Below are 18,442 nucleotides of genomic sequence, written 5' to 3'. Positions count from 1 at the left end.
ACCTATTGCAGACCCCAGCTAAACTTCCCTTGGCTCTTCTGGAGCAGAAACTAAACAAAATAATTTAAAAAAAAAAATTATATATATACATATGAGCTATATCTATCTATATAGATAAAGACAGAGTTTGCAGGAAGCCAATGAATAAAGCAGTTGGGCTTAAGAGGAGAGAGGACACAAGAGCGAGCCCGCCTTTGCACTTGTGGCTGGTCCATCAGTGGGACAGAGGAGGCGGCAGCCCCACCACAGGAATGCTGGGCAGGTTTGCGATCCGGGACTGACGCCTGGGGCTGATCCAGCTCTCCAATTACTCAGTATCCTATGTGTTTCCTGCTCCCAGCGCTGGTGGGGAATTTTCCCCATTCAGCACTCAAGGATGCACCCCTGAAGCATCCTGCAGACACTCAAGTGACCACAAGACAGAGACACCCTGGCTCACACGAGATGTACCCACATCCAGAGCAAATCCAGCAAGGACATCCCTGCAGTGACAGAGGGTATGAACATACCAGCCATAAGGCAAGCCCCGTGCCCTCGGGCTACCGGCTCAGAGTGGACCTTGGAGAAGGAAATGGGCAGCACATGGCAAAGGCACACAGGGTGTTTTCCTTCTTTCCATGCTGAACTCCAGCCCACAGCTGGGTCAGATCCGTGCACTGAGCCTTTCAGTGCCAGGGGAAGCTTTTAGGATCCGCTATGGAGGTGGGGATAGAGGAACTGGGAATAAACTTATAAGTAGGCAGGCACAGACTGGGTAACCCTCCATGAACTCAGATACAATGTGAGTAGAAACAAAAGGGGGAAGAGAAGGAAGGATAAGGAGAGAGAAAAAAAAAATAAGGATGAGGGTGTATTAACAGACAGGAAAGAATGGCCCAGAGATAACGGAGCTGGAAATGCAGGCATCTGAAAAATAGCAAAACTGGGAAGAGATCTAAAGTGGGTTTTTCCCATCTGCCTCCATCCGCAGGCTGGACTGTTTCCAGTACTATTCCCATGGCAGCTCCAAATTTATTCCCCTGCTGCCATCTGCTCTGCAGCTCCCCTCCACACATGCTCCCGACTGGCACTTCTTCCCGTCACCTGTTGCTGACATGGCAGACCTCTGGCTGCTGCTGAAAGCCAAGCAACACCAAGGCCTGGGGGCAGCATCTGTGCATAAATCAAGAGCTGCTTTGTAGACCCAAGGCTTTGTCCAGCTCCCGTCGCCCCTCCGGGCTGTGTCAGGGTTGGAGAACAGGAGCCGCAGCATGGTGGGGTGCAGGCACCACACAGACCCACAGCAGCAGCCCCAGGACATACAGGCTCCAGAGAGGACTGCGGTGAGAGGAGGCTGCAGCAGTATAAGGTGCTGCACAGGGCTGGCTTTGAATCAAGTGCACCAAGAAAGCCCATTTCCTCCTATCGCTGCTCCCTCCTCCCTGTGGCTCTTTGCTATATTGCAGATAAGATGCCAAGACTATATCTTCCAGCAGCAAGGATGCTGAGCGGATGCCTGTTGTGGTCCCTACAGTTACATTTAGACCTTCACTACAAGCTTTAAAAGGGACAGTCCCAAAAGGCTGAAGATTTTTTTTACATCTCTTAGACAGAAAAATGTATTAGTCTTAAACTCACTAGGTTAAACCTGGGCCGAATTTCTCTTCCCAGCTGTGTCTCCCACATCCTTCTGCCCGGACCCAGCCTGCGGAAGGGAGCTGTGAGGTGCAGTCAGCAGGGGGGGGGCTTGGCAGGCTGCCCGCAACCCCCTCGTGTGAGCTGCAAGGTAGAAACGACAGGTCTGAACGTGTCGGGGCATTGGCCAACCGTAAGGAGACACAAAGCCTTCCTTTGCTTCTCCTGGGAGAAAGATCCACAGGTACTGCCAAGACTGGTCCAAATTCAGATGCCTTCTAAGTGCATCAAGCCCACAACTGGGCTAAAAAGCCTCAGACACAGCATTCGGCCCTTCCTTCTCAGCAGCCTTATGGCTGCATTGTGCACAGATCCACCCAGTAGTGCCCAGTTTGAGCAAAGCGGCCTCGATGCACTGCAGCCAAATGGGAAGTCCTCCTCAGAGGCCATCTGCACTGGGAGGAGCCGAGATCAGCTGGTTCTTGCAAGTTCATTTACCACAAAAGCAAGCAAGGGTGCAGCGCTTCCCAGGGAAGAGGAGACAGCAGGCAGGGGAGAAGCTGCCTGTGTGTCCAGCGACACAGGAGCAGTGGGGAAGGTCTCCAGGTTAGCATTTTGGGACCCCAGCAGTGCCACACTCTCACCCACACTGGCCAGGCCCCCGCATTCAAAGCTCCCTTGAAGAGCTCTAGGGTTTCTGCTCTTTGCAATGCACAGAGCTTTGGCTGCAGAGCTCCAGCTACATAGCACTGTGCCCTCAGTGGTGGCAGGGGTGTGATGCCTCTCCGTTACCAACAGCACTTCCACCAGGACTATGTGGTCCTCAGAAGAGCCCTCCTTGGGGCCAAGCAAGCTGCACCACAACTCAGTTGTTCCCCAGGTTATTACCCCAAAACTTCACACTTAGGACAGTGGAGCTCCTTAGGGCTATCTTGGCCAACTGCAAATGTCTGTCTTTGTTCAAGTTGAGATGCAGTCACATGGAGAAGGAATGACAGTCGGAGTCAAACATGGGGCAAAGGTTAGCCAGTCACAGCTTCCCCCCCGTGGCTCAGCCCTGGCTTGAGAGCTGAGAAACGTAACTTCAGTCCCTGTCAAATAAATACCGCACTGATCCCAGCCAGGCAGCATGGCAGTCTCTTCCAGGAAAGATGAGGTCTGATGAACACTCACAGGGATATAATCCTACCATACCCACACAATAAATGCTCATGTCGGGGCTTCTCCAAGTTGTTAGTAAGCCGTCACTGAAATAATATTTCACAACCTCCATTATGTTCTCTGCATTCCTAATTGCTTTCAATTACTTCTCAAAGATGCAGCAGCTGGCTGAGCGATGCTCTCCCCCAGTGAAGTTAAACAGCTCACTGTGGAGAGCACGGAAGGAAGTTCCACTATTAGTTTGTATCACTGCTTGAAAGCTAGGTCATTCGCCTTCCCTGGAAATCCACCCACCACGAGTCAGAAATTAGCAGCTGCTCAGACATCAGCTACAACACACATGCTCTCCAGCATCCCTGACACGGGTTTCCAGCAGCCCTGCCATCCTCCTGCATTCATGCAACAGGACCTGGCAGCAAGAAGGACTTTCAAGGCTGCAGGCTGTGCCCGAGCTCTTCTTCCAAAGGCTGGGAATGTTTTTGGTGTGATGTTTTCTAGTAAAACATCGTGTTCGCAGGAAGCTGCTGGGCAGACAGTTCTGCAGACCTCCTTCCTCTGCCCCACAGCACAGTGGGCCAAGCCAAAACCCACCACAAGTGGTGCTCTGCAATACCAAGGAGCCTTGGTCTTTCCCCTTAAAGAGCTTTATTTTCAGAGGAGAAGAAAGGTGGGTGGACTGCGATTCTGGCAAAACACCCTCCAGAAACTCAGCACATGGGAAACACTAAGGATAGAAAACTTCATCTCAAGTGTCCAGAGATGGGTAAAGCAAATGCTTCTCAGAAGAGGGCTGGGCAGAGCACACTGCCTGGCTAAGGGTAAAGACAGGCCACCACTTCAATGAGAAGGACATGCCCTTCCAAGCATTGGCATGCTGGTTGGGAAGACTCCCTGGCATCCAGCACACCATCAAAGCACGGCCTGAACTTGGCACAGGCCCCAGGGCCATGGCGTGAGCGCTGATTTAGAGCTGACAGGAACCAGCCCTGGTGTAGGGGTTTAGCAGGACAACGAGCCCATCACCCCGGGCACAGGACAGTCGCCTCGAGCAAGATTAGCGTTTGGCTACAACCTTCAGTTGCTAGAGAGCACTGGTGGCTGAAAGCACCAAATCACCCTTGTTATGTGGCCATTTTAAAAATAACCTTTCCCAAAGCCCCACAGTGCACAACCCTGTGTCTGTCTCAGCTCCAGGAGCCGAAGGAGATCAGCTTGCAGGGCTGACGGGTATTTTTGGGCACTCTGACTAATTGTCAGGACATATGCTGGGCATACTTTACAAGGAAAAACAAAGCTGCAAAGTCCCCTCCAGTGAGGCCTATGGGGTTGGATTAGTCACAGAAGTTATTCTCAGAAACCTCTGCTTTGGGAGGGTTTGATTTCATTTCCAACTTCAGATAAGTGCATTTCAAAATGGAGGAAGGGGTCATCTTCCATGCACCCCGATACATACAACGAAGCTCAGCCAGGCTGGGCCACATTGCACCACCAGCACCAAGGGCAGGAGAAATGGAAACCTTTCACCTTGGAGCAGCTACAAGTTTGCAACGGCTTTTTTGGCACCACATCACATGGGCACTCACTGGCCATGCCAGGGGACGTGCTCCAGGACAGTCTGGGGACATGCTCCAGCACAAGCCAAGGAGGAGACACCCACCAGAGGGGGGTGAGGAGGCCCACAAGTACCCGCTCACTTGTAAGATAGAGCCGTGGTGCAGTCTTTCTAAAACACTTTGCTCTGGTCCTGCATTATCACACATTTCCTCAGCTGAAACAGACAGCATTTAACTTTCCCCTTGGCCCAGGCTCAGTCTGTGGACAGGGGTGACTTCAGCCACCACTCACATTAATATTTTGCAAATCTGCCCATTAAATCTCTCATGAAAGCTCTGTTCATTTAACGACGACACATCACCCTGCTCAGCACGGCTCCTTGCTCTCTGCTTTTGCAGGGAAGCTGGAGCCCTTGCCAGACTAGAAGACCACTCGCTCTGATCCTACTCAACTTGCCTTGGCTGCTCTTTCCCAAACTGACCTCCAAGAGACTGAGGACTTGGGCAAAACCAAAGAAGCCAGCCAGACTTCCAGAAAAGCCTGGAGCCCTGATAAAGGATTATTTTGCCAGCTATGACCCTTTTTCTCCCTCCACACTCATGAGCAAGGGACTCCCATCTCAGCAACTCCAGAGCCTCAATGCATTGCAGCTAAACGTGAAGTCCTCCTCAGAGGCCATCTGCCCTGAGAGGAGCAGAGATCAGCTGGTTCTTTCAAGTTCATTTACCATGGAAAAAAAAGAACATATGTTGAAAGGAACCCGATTTGGGGATTTTTTTTTTTTTGGTTGTGGTTCCTTGCTCCTTCTCCTCCCAAGGGCATCTTTCACCAATCTCAGCACCTCTTCACTCTTATGCCACTTTAAGCCAGCACTCATCCAGCTTGATTTCTCTACACTTATTAAGACCACAAATAAAGCACCTGTGTGCAACATTTCCACAATGCTCTGGGACACAGAAGCCCAGAGCAACCCACTATCTCGTAAGGCCTGGGTGCACTCTGCTTTCAGTCCAGAAGCTGTTGCGGTGCTTTGAGCCCCACTGCTGTCTCTTCCCATGCTGCTGGCCCACGCACTTGTGCTTTCCCTTTTCTCTGGTGTAGATCAAACCTTGCTCTTTTCATTCAGTAGAAACGCTGCACCAAAAGCACACACATTTCAGGGTGACGAGAGCTCTCTGAAGTCTCCACCAGGGCTTTCTGCATATTTTTCCCCCGCCGAGCTACACAGCAATTTCCACTGAGGAAAAGTGTTGTCTATTCAATTTCTAATAACAGCATTAAAATGTATGAGCCATTTCTCCGGAGTCAGGGATAATATTTTCAAAGTGCCTGTGTGATACCGGAATGTAAATCTCATTTTTCATAAAGTGATAAGGATCCCGGGTCTCCCTGGAAATCATGTCAGATCAGAGCTGGGCAAGGACTGCACTAAAAAGCATTCTCCACAGGGTCGGTTGGAAAACATTGGTTCTCATTTTTTAAAATAAATAAATAAATTAAAAGGAACAAATATCTTCAAATCTTTCATCGGGGTTAGGATTCAATTTCAGCCAAAACCAGAGAGACCCAGCCCAGGATGACGCTCAGCCCACGGGCAGGAGCCTGGCCTTGGTTTGTGACATCCCAACTGAGCGTCCTCATCTGCCGGATGGAGGCAGTGGCAGGGGAATTCTCCTCCCCACGATGCCCCCCTCAACTCTACTTTTGGGGTAACCTAGCAAAATTTCAGTTGCTTTTGTGTCTTTGGAAATATTAAGATCAGTAGATTAATACTTGGCAAGAGACAGTTCGGCCCAAAGCAGTATGGGGAGGTAAGGTTATTTCAGCTGATACATTTAATTTGCCTTGCGTTTGCTGAAACAGCAAATACCTTCATCTCCCACCTCCACAGGGACGGGCCAGGGTGGTCGGAGGCAAGAGAAGGTCCCGTCTCCTGTCCCATGCTCCCACTGAGGGTCTTACAGCAGCACTGCACCTTTACAGCCTTTCTGTCAGTGCAACGGGCAAAGTCTATGGGCTGTTACATTTATTAAACACAAATCTTGGAAGACGAAAAATAAGATACTTAGAGAAGTGCTTGATTTTAAACATAGAAATAAACTGACTGGAGTTGGTACAACCACTTATGTGTTTGATTAAGCCATCCTCGGCTCTGTGGCTGGATCCAGGCGCAAAAAAATGACTTTGTTTTCTTTCTCAAGTAGCAGTGAGACAATAAATTCAGGGACAACGAGTAACACAGTCTGCAAAGAGAAACAGCCCCTCTCAATACAATTGCTGCTGGCTGTCAAACTACTGTCCAAATCAAACTATTAGAGGATCAGCTCCATGTGACAAAAAAGCAGCGCTAATTGCACACAAGTGCCAGAGAAAACTGTCAAAAAGCTAAAGCAGATGTGAAAGAGTGGCTTGCTTTCTTTTCAAACCAGCTTGTGCAGCCGCATTGCATGAGAGCCCACAAGCACCCGTGTCCTGCTGGGAATGCTGCAGGACAACGAGGAAAGGGTAGGGCTTCCAAAGCATCGAGGATTTTCCTGCAACAGCAAGGACTCTACTGTCCCTTTGATAAAGTTACACCTCTTGAGCCAAATTGTCTTCTCAGTAGCAAGCCTTGCCTGCTTTATGCCAGGGTTGAGCAAGGTTAGGCTTGGTCCTGGCCAAGTCCAGGATCTGCAAAGTACAGCAGTGTTTTTGGTTGCCCAGAGACAGCCAAAAAAGCAAACATGCCTTGATACCAAGTAGGTGAAACACTGGAGTGAGGACATGTGGAAGAGAGACGTTGCAGACCCGCAGGGATGCCTGTCCCATTCCCAAACACTAACACCCACTGCTCAGCCCCGTAATAAAGAGGCGATGCAAAGAAATAGCAAATAATTCATGCACGTGTTAGACATGCTGTGCTTCATCTCCAAAAAGCTGCTGAAAGCAACAGATAAAATGCCACGCAGCAGTTTGTTAGCTGTCTGCCAGCCCAGTTATGGGCATTATGGGGGACACGGTGCAAGCAGCTGCACTACACCAGAGTCCTGTGGACTCAAAACCAGCCCTTGGGATGGCCCAGGTGTGCCACCAAGAGCACTGCCAACTATAAAAGGCAGATGCGTGCAGCTGAACTCATGCCTCTCTCACCCAAATCACACTTAGTTATAACTCCTCACATTAAAAATCACCTTCTTTCAAATGCCAACTTATTCCACATAACAGGGTTTCACGAAGCCCTTCCCTGAGGGCTGATGGCTGAATGCAGTGATGGCTGCGACAGAGCTGCCCAGGATGCTGAGGGACTTGGGTGTGTCACCAAAGCATTTCCCACATGGCTCCAGAAAGGAACTGGAAGAAATCCACTCACAGGCCTGGACGGGACTTGCAAGAACAGAGACAGATCGCTCCATGCTTGTAAAATTATAATGAAAAACTTCCAAAATACAAACGTACCTCTGCTGAAACCAGCACCCTTTTTACAGATGCAACCTTCACCCCTTGCTCCAGAAAGCCATGAGTTTAATCCAAAAAAAGCTTGTGGTTTTGCATCATGGGAGTAGGTTCGTGGATTACATTTCAGGGGCTCAGCTTTTGTTTGCATTTGTGCTGTTGATAATTGTTACCTGGTTTCAGTCACTGGTGACCATGTCTTGAAACATTCAGTGAGATCCACCAGTGGGCCTCTGGTAAGTGGCTTGTGCATTGCTTCATGAAGACAGCTGCCAGGTAATACAGTGATGTATTTCTACATCATTTCAGGTATTTGATCACTCAGCAATGGAGAGCAAAAACTGCCACACGTTTGTCATCCTCTCCCCTGCAGCATCCTAGTGCAGAGGGACGGGCAGTACTTCCTCCTACAGACGGACATTTTTAAGTTAAAAATTCTATTTCTTCAGAAAATATTAATTCATTGGATGCAAGTACATCTGGAAACACCTCTGCCTTAGCAGAGAAAAGTGCAGGATGCTATCGGAGCCCTGCCTGGACCCCTTCTGGCTGGGCTGACAGAGACGCAGTCCTACCTTTCCAACCAGCACGGCCAGCAGCTCCGCGAGAACCCCCTCCAACCCCAACCTCCATCACCCCGGGTTCAGCTCTGCATCAGAGAGCAAGAAAGCCATCTCTCTGCTTGCAGCAGCTGCTCCCACACTGCCCGCTACGCCCCGGCAGAAGGTGACCCCAGTGGCTGTCCAAGCGCAGGTCCTCCTGACACCTAGTGTCATCTGTGGGCTTATTCCTGGGAGCAACTGCAGGGACAGACGGACACAGAAAGCTGCTAAACCCCACTCCTAGCACCAGCCCTTCAAAAGCCAAGTCCTGCTCTACTTAAACTGGGGGTGCATGAGGGCGAAATAACGGCAGAGCCCAAATTTTCACGCTCCTGCCTCCTCATGTACGTTGCAGAAGAGGGTGGGGTTTTCCCAAGTCCTTGCTCTAGCGCCCGGAGCAGCAGCAGGGAAGAGGCTCTGCCCGTCAGATACACCTATCTGACTAGCTGTTTAAAACTAGCCCTTATCTACAAGTCAAGCATCTGGGTTTTCCCCGCAATCCTTGTACAGGGAGGGGTTTCCAAGATATGGGAGATAGCAGGGGAGACCACCTCTGCAGCACCTTAACCCACTCCTAAGGCTCTCCAGCCCACCAGGAACATCACCACCACACTTCCAGGAACTGTAAAAAGCCTGGGCTCAGCAACCAGCCTCACACACCATCCCCTGCTCGGTCTCATTTGCAAGGCAAAAGCTCTCTGGCAAAACAGCTCGCACAGCGTCCAAATGTCGGTGGAGCAGACAGCATTACTGGCGCTGGCTCCCTTTCCATCCGGCTGCTCCAGCTCAGGCACCACTGTTGCTCAGAGGATGAGCTCATCGCTATTTCAGGTTGAATATGCACTTGGCAATCTCCCTGGTAACCAAAACAAATTACTCATCGGTTTATAACAGATTTATTGGTTGTTTGTTTCAGTGTTTAATGCGGTACACAGAAAGCTTCACCACATTATAGCACCAACACAGCCTGGGGTAGGAGCGCACGGAGGACGGTATTTGCAGCCATTGCTATGGAGATAGGCTGCGTTAGCACCGGAGGTCAGAGGGAAATCTGGCTTCAAGCCTGACCCCAGCGACATGAAACTGCAAAAAGGTGGTGTGAAGCATAGTCTTCGCTTACGCACACCACGGGTGCCCCTGCACGGCAGCCTCCTGCCATCCCAGACACCAGATGGGTGGTAGCCTCCTCCAGCACATCAGATTGTTGTTTGCAATCCTCTCCAGCCAGAAATCAAACAATCTTTCCCTGAAACAGGTTTCAGGAGAGACTGACACTAGCATATCCGCTAACACCAGCCATCATCAGCTCCATTTCACGTGTCAGCCTATGAGGACATGGCCACTTACAGGTCTTCCTGCCTGTTTATGCTCTTGGGCAGGAATTTCCTCTCATCCTTCATCACATGCATCAGCACGAAGGGCAGTGAGAAGCAGGACTAACCCCAGGGTATCTGCCTACTCCGATCTGCAATGTAGAGTGCTTGAAAGAGATCGGCCGTGTCTGGTTTTCTGTCACACCTAGACCTGAGCCAAGATACAGCTCAGAAGTTGCCCAAGTCACCTCTTACGTTTAACAAAGGGTTCGTGGTGTTGTTGGGATTTTTTTTTTTTTTCTGAATGCAATTCCACAAAAAAGAGATACTCTTCCCTGACCAGTTCAATCCAGCAAGCTGAAACGTTGGTCAAGATATGTAATCTGTGGCTAAGCCCCCAGTCAGCCTTCTGAAATGAAAACAGGCAGGTTTTGTACCTGACCCGCTGCAAGAAACCCATCCCACCCCAGAGACAGATCCAGAGTCAAACTTTCCACCCTCAGCTAAATAAAAAGTGTTGTGGTGATAATGGTATAAGAGAGAAGGGAAGATTGTGGCGAGAGGTGCACAACATGCTCCTGCACCCAACAAAGCAAAGCCGGACAGAACTAAGTAGATTTGCATCCCCACTAAGGGCCTTTGTGCCACCGCAGGGTAAACATGGGCTGCTCTCCATCCTGCTCCAACGCTGCCACCCAGCCATTTCCAGAGGCAGCACTGAAATACATTATACATCAAGTGGCATTTACCTGGCAGGCTGTCCCAGAGGGGAAGCGTGACTGGCTTTCAGTCAGCAGAGCAAGGGTAGATAGGAAACAGTATTTGCATGTGTTGAGTGAAATATATAGCTCTGTGTATTTTTAAAGCGAGATGAGACCAGAGGGAGAGAGAGATTCTTGCACCCTGGACTGCTCATTACTGCCTCTCCAACAGCACTGTCAGAAGCAAGACCAGGTCAAGTCAATGCTTAGAGACACCAGGGAATTTTAAAGTGGAAGCAAATCAGTAGGAATCGCTCAGATTTCTGAATGAAGACCACGCAGCCCTGTGCTTCTGGAGGTGCTGTTTGTATTCCCTCAAACTACCGACTGCCCCATGGTTAATGCTGTACCAAAGAGCAGGACGTGGTGCCAGGCCCCCAGGATGCTTTCAGAATCCTTACGCTGCCTCCATGGGTTGTTCATCTGAACAGACGTCAGCCAGAACAACTCATCCAGACCATCCCCTGGTTTAGGTAAGTCACGCTAGAAAAATCCCCGTAGTACCCAGCAGCAGTATGACATCCCTATCCCACTGTGACATGCCGTATCCCAGGACAGCATGTCTTCTGGGATGCATCAGTCCTGGGGATAACACACCTACGGGATATTTTAACAAGCTCTTTGCTATGCCAGAAAAGGGGCAAACCAAGAGGCACAGAACGAAGAGGAAAAGGCTCGAGAGTCCAAAAATGAGACGATAAGACAGAAGCTGGAAAGGCAGGCAGGCAGTGCCTCACAAGTGACTAATTCCAAATCTTTGCTCCAATGTTTATTATAGAAAAGAGCAGATAAGAAAGGCGGCTGATGGTAACAACTGCCAGGGGCAGCCAGTCCCAAGTTAAACAAATAGCAAATGCCTTGCGAGTAGCCTGCCAAGTCCGAATGGTTCCCACAACTTGGGGCATTTCTTTAGAAGCAAGTACATTATTTTCTCCCACCCCAGCATCCTATCAGCAATGGGGGAGATATATTTAGGGTGGTTTCATAGTTACTCTTAAGGGGATCTTTGGTCAGAGACCATTGGAAGCACATGAAAACTGAATATTCCCAAGTGAAGGCACTGGGGAAGAGCTGGGAGCCAATTCCCTGCAGGAAAGCCAACCAGCAACCACGGTGGGCTGGACCAGCCATAGGTTTAGTGTGATGAACTGCTTCTATTTTTCTTAGCAAAGGCAGAAAGGCACATCCAGCACACTGGTTCATAAGACAGAGGAGGATTGAGTGGATTTTTCGCTCTCTGGCCAAACAAAACAGGGAAGAGCAATTCTGCCAGAAGCTCTGAAGTCATCTGCTGCATAGACACTGGTGTAACACAAGAACTTTCACATATTGGGGCAGCTGCTTTGGCATTAAAGCTAGCTTGACGCAAAATAGGTGGATCATAGATGTCTATAAATCACACCTCTCCACAGGAGACCCTCAGCATATCTAGCACATGCAATTGCTTGTTAACAGGAGTCTCTCAAACCCATCATTTCAGTAAATAGACACCACTGGAGTCAGCCATCATTTCATTTGAAGCTCCCCCTATTTCAAAGCATCATAAAGCATGAAGGTCCCTCGTGTCTTGAAGACAAGCGGGAGGATTTTCCGGGAGGGAAAGCTTTCCTACTTTTTTTAAAAATTTTTTTTTTTTTAGCTATTTCTCCTGTTCTTCCTCCCCATCTACATCACAGTAGAGACACCAGAACCGACTCGTTTCACTGTAGCTCTGCAGTTCAACAAGTAAGCTGGCTCTGAAACATTTTGATTCAAATTATTAAACCTCAAGCTAGACCTGTCAGGCAGCCTCCGGTGAGCAATTTTAGTCTCTTCTTTTCCACTCTGGTTTGGTTTCCCCTTTCCAGGGGTGGAAAGATACTAGAAACAAGGAAGCTGAAAAGCTACCCTCAGTGCTTGTTCCCAGCAGGGAGCCAATTCCCTGCAGGAATTTTTTTGCTGTTCTTCATTAGAGGTCTGGGTGACAACTGGTATTCGGTGTTTGATCCCAACAGACCACAAACGCAGCCGTATCCAAGCACTTTTAATCCCTCTCAGTTAACGGCTGTTGACTGCCTACTCACATGCCAAACAGCCAGCTCCGCCAAGCAGGAGGAAGATAGGGATGCCTCCCAAATCACAGCAGTCACCAGGGTCACCTCAAGAAACAAAAAAGATCAGGCACATCCATGGAATGACTGGCTTTTCTGAAAACACCAATGTGAAGTCAAGAGGTTTTGAATTTCCTATTTACAAAAGTAATGCAATTCTATAACGCCATCCAAACCAAAATTGTAACTCTGCCTTAAAGTTTCCAGTCAGGCACACAGCAAAATACCACTCCTTCCACCCTGGGCTGCAGCTCCCTCGCTGTCGGGAACCCTGTCCTGGCTCTCCAACCTTTTCCAGTGCACTCTTTAATTTGGCCTTTTTTGAAAGAGTGTTTCCTCAGAACCCTGTCTATCCCATTCCAGCGTGGCTATAATGAAATGTTTGCCCTGCTTTTGAATAGCTCCAAAGCCTTAAATGTCATTTTAGCCCTGTCCTGCCATAGGTCATGAGCCCTATTTGCCAGGAGGGAAGGAGCAGTTTCCTTAGAGGGAGATGAAAAAGCTGGAGAAGCATAAGAGCATCCATCCATCCATCTGTCCGTCCCCCAGATGACACCGCTCTCTCTTGCTCCGACAGCTGGAATTTGCTCTGGCGGTGTTCTTGGCACCACACACGCCTGAACTGCTCCGAAAGCTTCGGGGGCCAAATCCTGCTCCAGGACACGCTGCAGGGACACACAGGGAGGGCCAACGCTGCCCCGCCAAGAAGGCTTTTTTGTGGCTTTCCACATACCAGCTGGGAGCAGAGCAAAGCCTTTGCGGGAAATACACAGAGCAGCAAAATGAGTCAATCTCTGGTAGGAGAGAGATTTTTGGCTGTGGGCCTGGAGAGGGCGAGCGTATGGTATGCACAGCACCTGCATCCCCTGGGACTGAGGGCAAGAAGCTGGGACAAGGCTCTGTGTTCCTGACACCCATCCCCTCTTCACACCCTGCCTGTTTTGTGGGACTCAGCAGCACCCACTCACAGGCTCTCTCCCAGCGCGTAGACTTCATTTTAGCCCAATTTTGTGACTGCCTCTAGACACCACAGGACTAATTCCCTACATGGAGCAACTCATAATCCTTCTTTAAGGGACTTTATCCCTCCAATTTACACCTTGTTTCAGAGCCCAAGTTTCTGCAGTATTTTTGCTGAGCCTGCAGGCTCCCTTTGGACACAGGCGGAGGGTTAGCAGGGAGAAACGCTCATCACAGACCAGCCTTGACCTCTCAAATCCAATTAATTCCCACAGAAGCCAGCTGGGGTAACATCCCATCTACAAAATGTCCCAGTCAAAGCACATCAGGGAGTCGAAACATGCTGGGCTTTATCCTGTCTCTGAACCCCAGGGAAGCCGCAGTGCCTTTGCTCCTACACCCAGCCAAGTGGCTGCAAAGAGGGCTTTGCCTAGACCCAGGGATAAAAGAACTGAAGCCAGAATATATGGCACAGTCCTCCTAAAACAATGCTGTGGAAGCAAGCATTTATCTAAATAGCATTTAATCCTTTAGAGTCCTAGTGTCTCAAGAGCCATCTGCTTAAAACTCCTCTCCAAATCAGGATATCTAAATGAAACATGAGGTCTCTCTTCCTCCCACACTCCCTCTGCCAAAAATCAGACATGAAACGTCTGATCTCAGAACATTTCTGCTTTGTTACTCTCCCTGTCTGCATCTTCCATAATAGAGAAATGAAAAAAAGAGATCCCAATGAATCAAGCTGAAGTATCTTGCCTTACAATGCACTTTTTATAATAAAATCACAGGTTGGATCTGGGAAGGTTTATTGCATAGACATTATTTCCATTACCTTTCCAAGCAAAAGTGATTCCACATAGCTAAAGTTACAGAATCACATACGAAATCTCAGCTTTGCTACCTTAGCACTCCTACACACAGAGGGTTAAGGTGACGATGGCTGGGGACCATGAGGGTGAGAGGCAGGCACTGGCTGCATGGATCAGCCACCCCCCCCCCCACATCTGCTGGTGACACCTGTGTCTCAGTGTGACCCTGGAGGAAGCCTGGCACCAGCAGCCAGAACTTGGCCATCGCTCTCCAGGAAGCTGCTCTGATTTAGGAGCACACCCCAAGCCTGAGCAAACCTGGCACGTTGGTGGTGGGGAGGTTTACCTCGCTGCATTTAACGCCACTGGGACTTCAGGTCTAAACAGCACCACGAAAAGGGAAAGTGCTAAATATAGGCTGGACTGGAATGTCTCACCAGCAAAGATCAGAGGAATTTTCCAAAGTTCTTTAAGGAATTGAATCCCCCAGTACATCCCTCGGGGATGGTGGGTAAACTTAAAAGGGCATCGTTGACACAGGCTACTGCTGAGGGGACGATATTATTCCTTGCTCACATCATTACTTGTCTCCACTGAAGCACTGGAAGATTCAGACACATCCCAGCTCCCACCCAGTGCTCAGACCTGCATGTACTGACACCAAGGATGTGTTTCCAAGGCAGAGATGGGGAAGATAATCACAGCCACGGTCCCCAAGAACCACACCAAAGGAGCACAAGTTTCTACCAGCACACACAGAGCACAGGAAGGGCTGCAGGATGTCCTATAACACGGAACAACCTTCTTTTCACTCGGGTATTACACAAAAGGAAGCAAGTTGCTTCTTGGGGGCAAGGAGGGCAGTTACTTAAAGCTTTTGTTATATCCTAGTGCAGTGGTTGTGGGCTATAAGTCATAGTCATGGGATATGGGTTTAGATCAGAGAGAAAGTGCATCCTACAACATCATTCCCCTATTCATGGATGCAGAGAGGAACCTGCCAGGGCTCCCACCAGCTGCTTCGTACCACATGTCTGGATTTTCCACTCGTGGTACAGTTCGATGGAAAGGCTGCTTCCGAAATAAAGGCCAGACAAGATAGGCTGGAGAGTGTTTATTTTCAAGTGTTTGAGTACCCTAAACGTCTCCTTTTGAACAGCTGCCATTATTTACATCCAGGCAGAGAATTATACCAGCATACGTGGAGGCAAGCCATCATTCACAGCAGGGAATAACTTCCCCTGTTCGAAACACTGCGAGAGCCCAATCCTACAAACCTCCCCCAGCCAAAACTCCAAGAGCGGTGCGAGTCAGAAACCTGCTGTAAAACCCCAGCCCCAAACTGGTTCCTCAGAGCCACAGTCCAAAAATCTGAGCAGTTAACTTTCTATTGCATTGAGCTCTTGAGGGTTTGTCGGTTTGTGGCTTTTTGCACTTGTGGGGTTAGCTCTGAAACCCCTAACCCACATTTTTCTAGCAGGTGTTAGTCAAGAATTAATTTCTATATACTGAGCTCTTTAAGGAAAAATTAAGAGCTGGTTTGTATTCAAGAATGCTGTACTTGGGGGGAGGAGCAGGGAGAAAAAAAAAAAGGGTGTTGTGACTGAATTGAAGTATGTGGGTGCTTTTATCATTAAAAAAGAAAGTTTAAACTTTAAAGCCATATTTGGTTGCTTGATCAGCTATTTGCTTTGTACATCATGGCTTAAGAATTTAATCAGTTTCCTTTCTGCATTTTTTTTTTGTTGTCGTCGTTTTTAAAAAACCCTCTTCCGCTCAAAACAAGGGAAAAGACTAATTGGTAGGTGGACTGTTTTAACCAATTTTTTCCCCTCCCTTTCAAGTGTTAGATTCCAGTGATTTAAAAAGCAGCCGCATCCATTTCTAAAGTGGCTCCTGCTTACACAATACAAACTGGACCGGAGTCACACGCATTAACTTATCTTTTGCCTAGTTGCTAAAGAAAAGATTAGTGACAGAAACACCCCTCTTGCAAACACATGGGCAAATAGTTTCACTCATGCAAGTGATTCCACAAATCTAGACAGATACAAGGGCGCAGTGTTTGTATAAAGATAAAGGTGTTTGCATTCTCATGGGGACAGCTGCAAGCGTGGCTTGTCAGAAACTCTGCAACTGCCCCATATGCCGTAATACAGAAAGAGGATGACGTGATAATTAATAGGTAAAAGCTTGCATTTCCATATTCCCCAATTCTGTTACTGCCAGCTGGCTTCCTTGATTCAGAGGGTACTGTTCCTCACTTTCTGAGGGCATCACATCACTTGAGAGCCCACAAAACACCCACTGCTTTAAGCTATTTCCTCCCCGGCTGTCATTAAAAGCTTCAAAGAGGCACATCTGATCACCTGCCTAGGGAAACACACAGCTGACAGCTCTTCCACAGCTCTGTACCACTGCAAATGCTCCTTAAACACCCACTCAACTGGGAAGAAAAGAGAAAAGCTCTATTTATACCCCAGTGGTTGCCCATACTTTCAAAGCCATCACCTTCCAGGAGGGAACATGTCTGTCACAAAAAGAGGGTGCAGGAGAAATCAGAAGCAAGAATTTAGATAAATCCCACCCTCAAAACACCCCATAAACCAGAGGCAGTTTCAGAGGTTGACTCAGTGATCCACAAAGAAACTGCTTGCTAGAAAGAGTCTTTTAGAAGTACATTATACACCCGCAGACTTCCCCTTTCCCCCAGCCCTGCTCTCGCAAAACCTTCCCTGGCAGAGCAGTCGCAAAGCGGAGCAAAGACCCAGCTCAAGCCCTGAAATCCAGAGATCCGCGGAGCACGGGATGCTGAAACGCTCCCTGTGAGGTGATGCTTGAGAGGGAGAGACAGAGGCATGTGCTTACTGGCTGCCGGAGAGCCTGGGAGCTGCTGCGGGGCGGCTGCTGCCTGGAGGAGGGCAGGGATGGACTGAGCTCCGTGCACAGCACCTCAGCAGAGGGATGGACCCAGGAGCGCTTCGGTCCAGGGCCGTGCCTCCAGCCTGGCAGAGGCAAGGCGGCTGGGCTGGGGTGTCCGGCTGGCGGGACAGCGGCTGCTTTGCCACTTATAGCAGGGAGGCGCATTGCAAAAAAAATAAATGAATCCAGCCAATAGCACCGTTCCTGCCCGAGGAGCAGCTGGAGGAGGGGGGATAGCCTGCTCCTCCCCAAGCCCCTGCAGGGTCCACGGGGGAAAACCCACCCAGCAACGGCACTTGGCCAGTATAGCCGTTCCTCTGCTTCCCCACAGCAGCAAAGTGCTGTTACTGGGACCTGTGGGACTCACCAGGCTGGGCAAAGCCCTGCTATCCACAAAGTGCTAGGAGTCCCGCTCCCAGACTGTTTCACACAAGGAGAAAACAGCACAAAAACTTCATTTGTGGGTGGATTTGTCACCAGCCTCCCACCAAGCTACCTTCTCCCACAGCTAAAGCTTTTCCTGGCAGCTCTGTTACAATATGTGTCACCTTCACGTTCACAGACTGAGTTTCCAGGACAGAAACAAACAGAAAGGATGCATTTCAAGTCAGCAGCCTGCAGGGAGGGAAGGAACCCAGCTGAAGAGAGCACAGCAAAAACAATGCCAAAAGAGGTATATTTTCTTCAAAGCAGACATGAGAGAAAGTACTATCAGGTAGCAAGTCATTCCTATTTTTAAACAAATCTGCCTGTTTGTGCTGCACCAAATCTGACAACATTCACGTCTGTTTTCTTTTCCCCCTCCATTCTCCATCCCTTATCCCCCTCCCGCCCCCCCAGTTTGTTTTTTATTCCCCTCTGCTTTTACGTCTTCCAAGTTTGCCCCACTTTCTTCCATGCTTCTGCTATTGGGTATGTGGCCCAGCAAGTAAGTAAGTTTGTTTTTTTTAACAGGAGGTGCTTGGGTTGGAGCTCTTGCACTACACATAGGCTTTTGTGGTGCCTTGGAGAGCCGCAGAGCTTCTGACTAATGGCAGGAGGGGCTGGGCATCCTGGTGAGTATGCTGGATACACCGCCGGTATCCCTGGAAAGCAGATCATTACACTCAGGCCAAGGAATTTCTGTTTCTTTACTAAAATGAACAAACATCGCATAAGAACAAACACTTTCTCTTTACAAAAGCATTTGCACTTCTGTGTGTCTCTATACTTTCAACAGGTAAA

At 49.1% G+C, this 18,442-nt stretch overlaps 1 protein-coding gene across 1 annotated transcript in view; it reads right to left on the bottom strand.

The window, feature by feature from the left end:
• FHL1 (four and a half LIM domains 1) overlaps nt 1-17,351 on the bottom strand; it is a 33,789-nt gene extending 16,438 nt beyond the window's left edge. Inside the window, exon 1 of the mRNA XM_054214107.1 lies at nt 17,165-17,351. The gene's annotated coding sequence lies outside the window, so the exon portion shown is untranslated. The remainder of the gene's footprint in view (nt 1-17,164) is intronic.
• Between the last annotated feature and the right edge of the window lie 1,091 nt (nt 17,352-18,442).

The sequence above is a fragment of the Rissa tridactyla genome, chromosome 9 (genome assembly GCF_028500815.1).
Source record: "Rissa tridactyla isolate bRisTri1 chromosome 9, bRisTri1.patW.cur.20221130, whole genome shotgun sequence".
NCBI lineage: Eukaryota > Metazoa > Chordata > Aves > Charadriiformes > Laridae > Rissa > Rissa tridactyla.
Note: the sequence above shows the minus strand (reverse complement) of the source record. Positions and strands in the feature narration are given on the sequence as shown.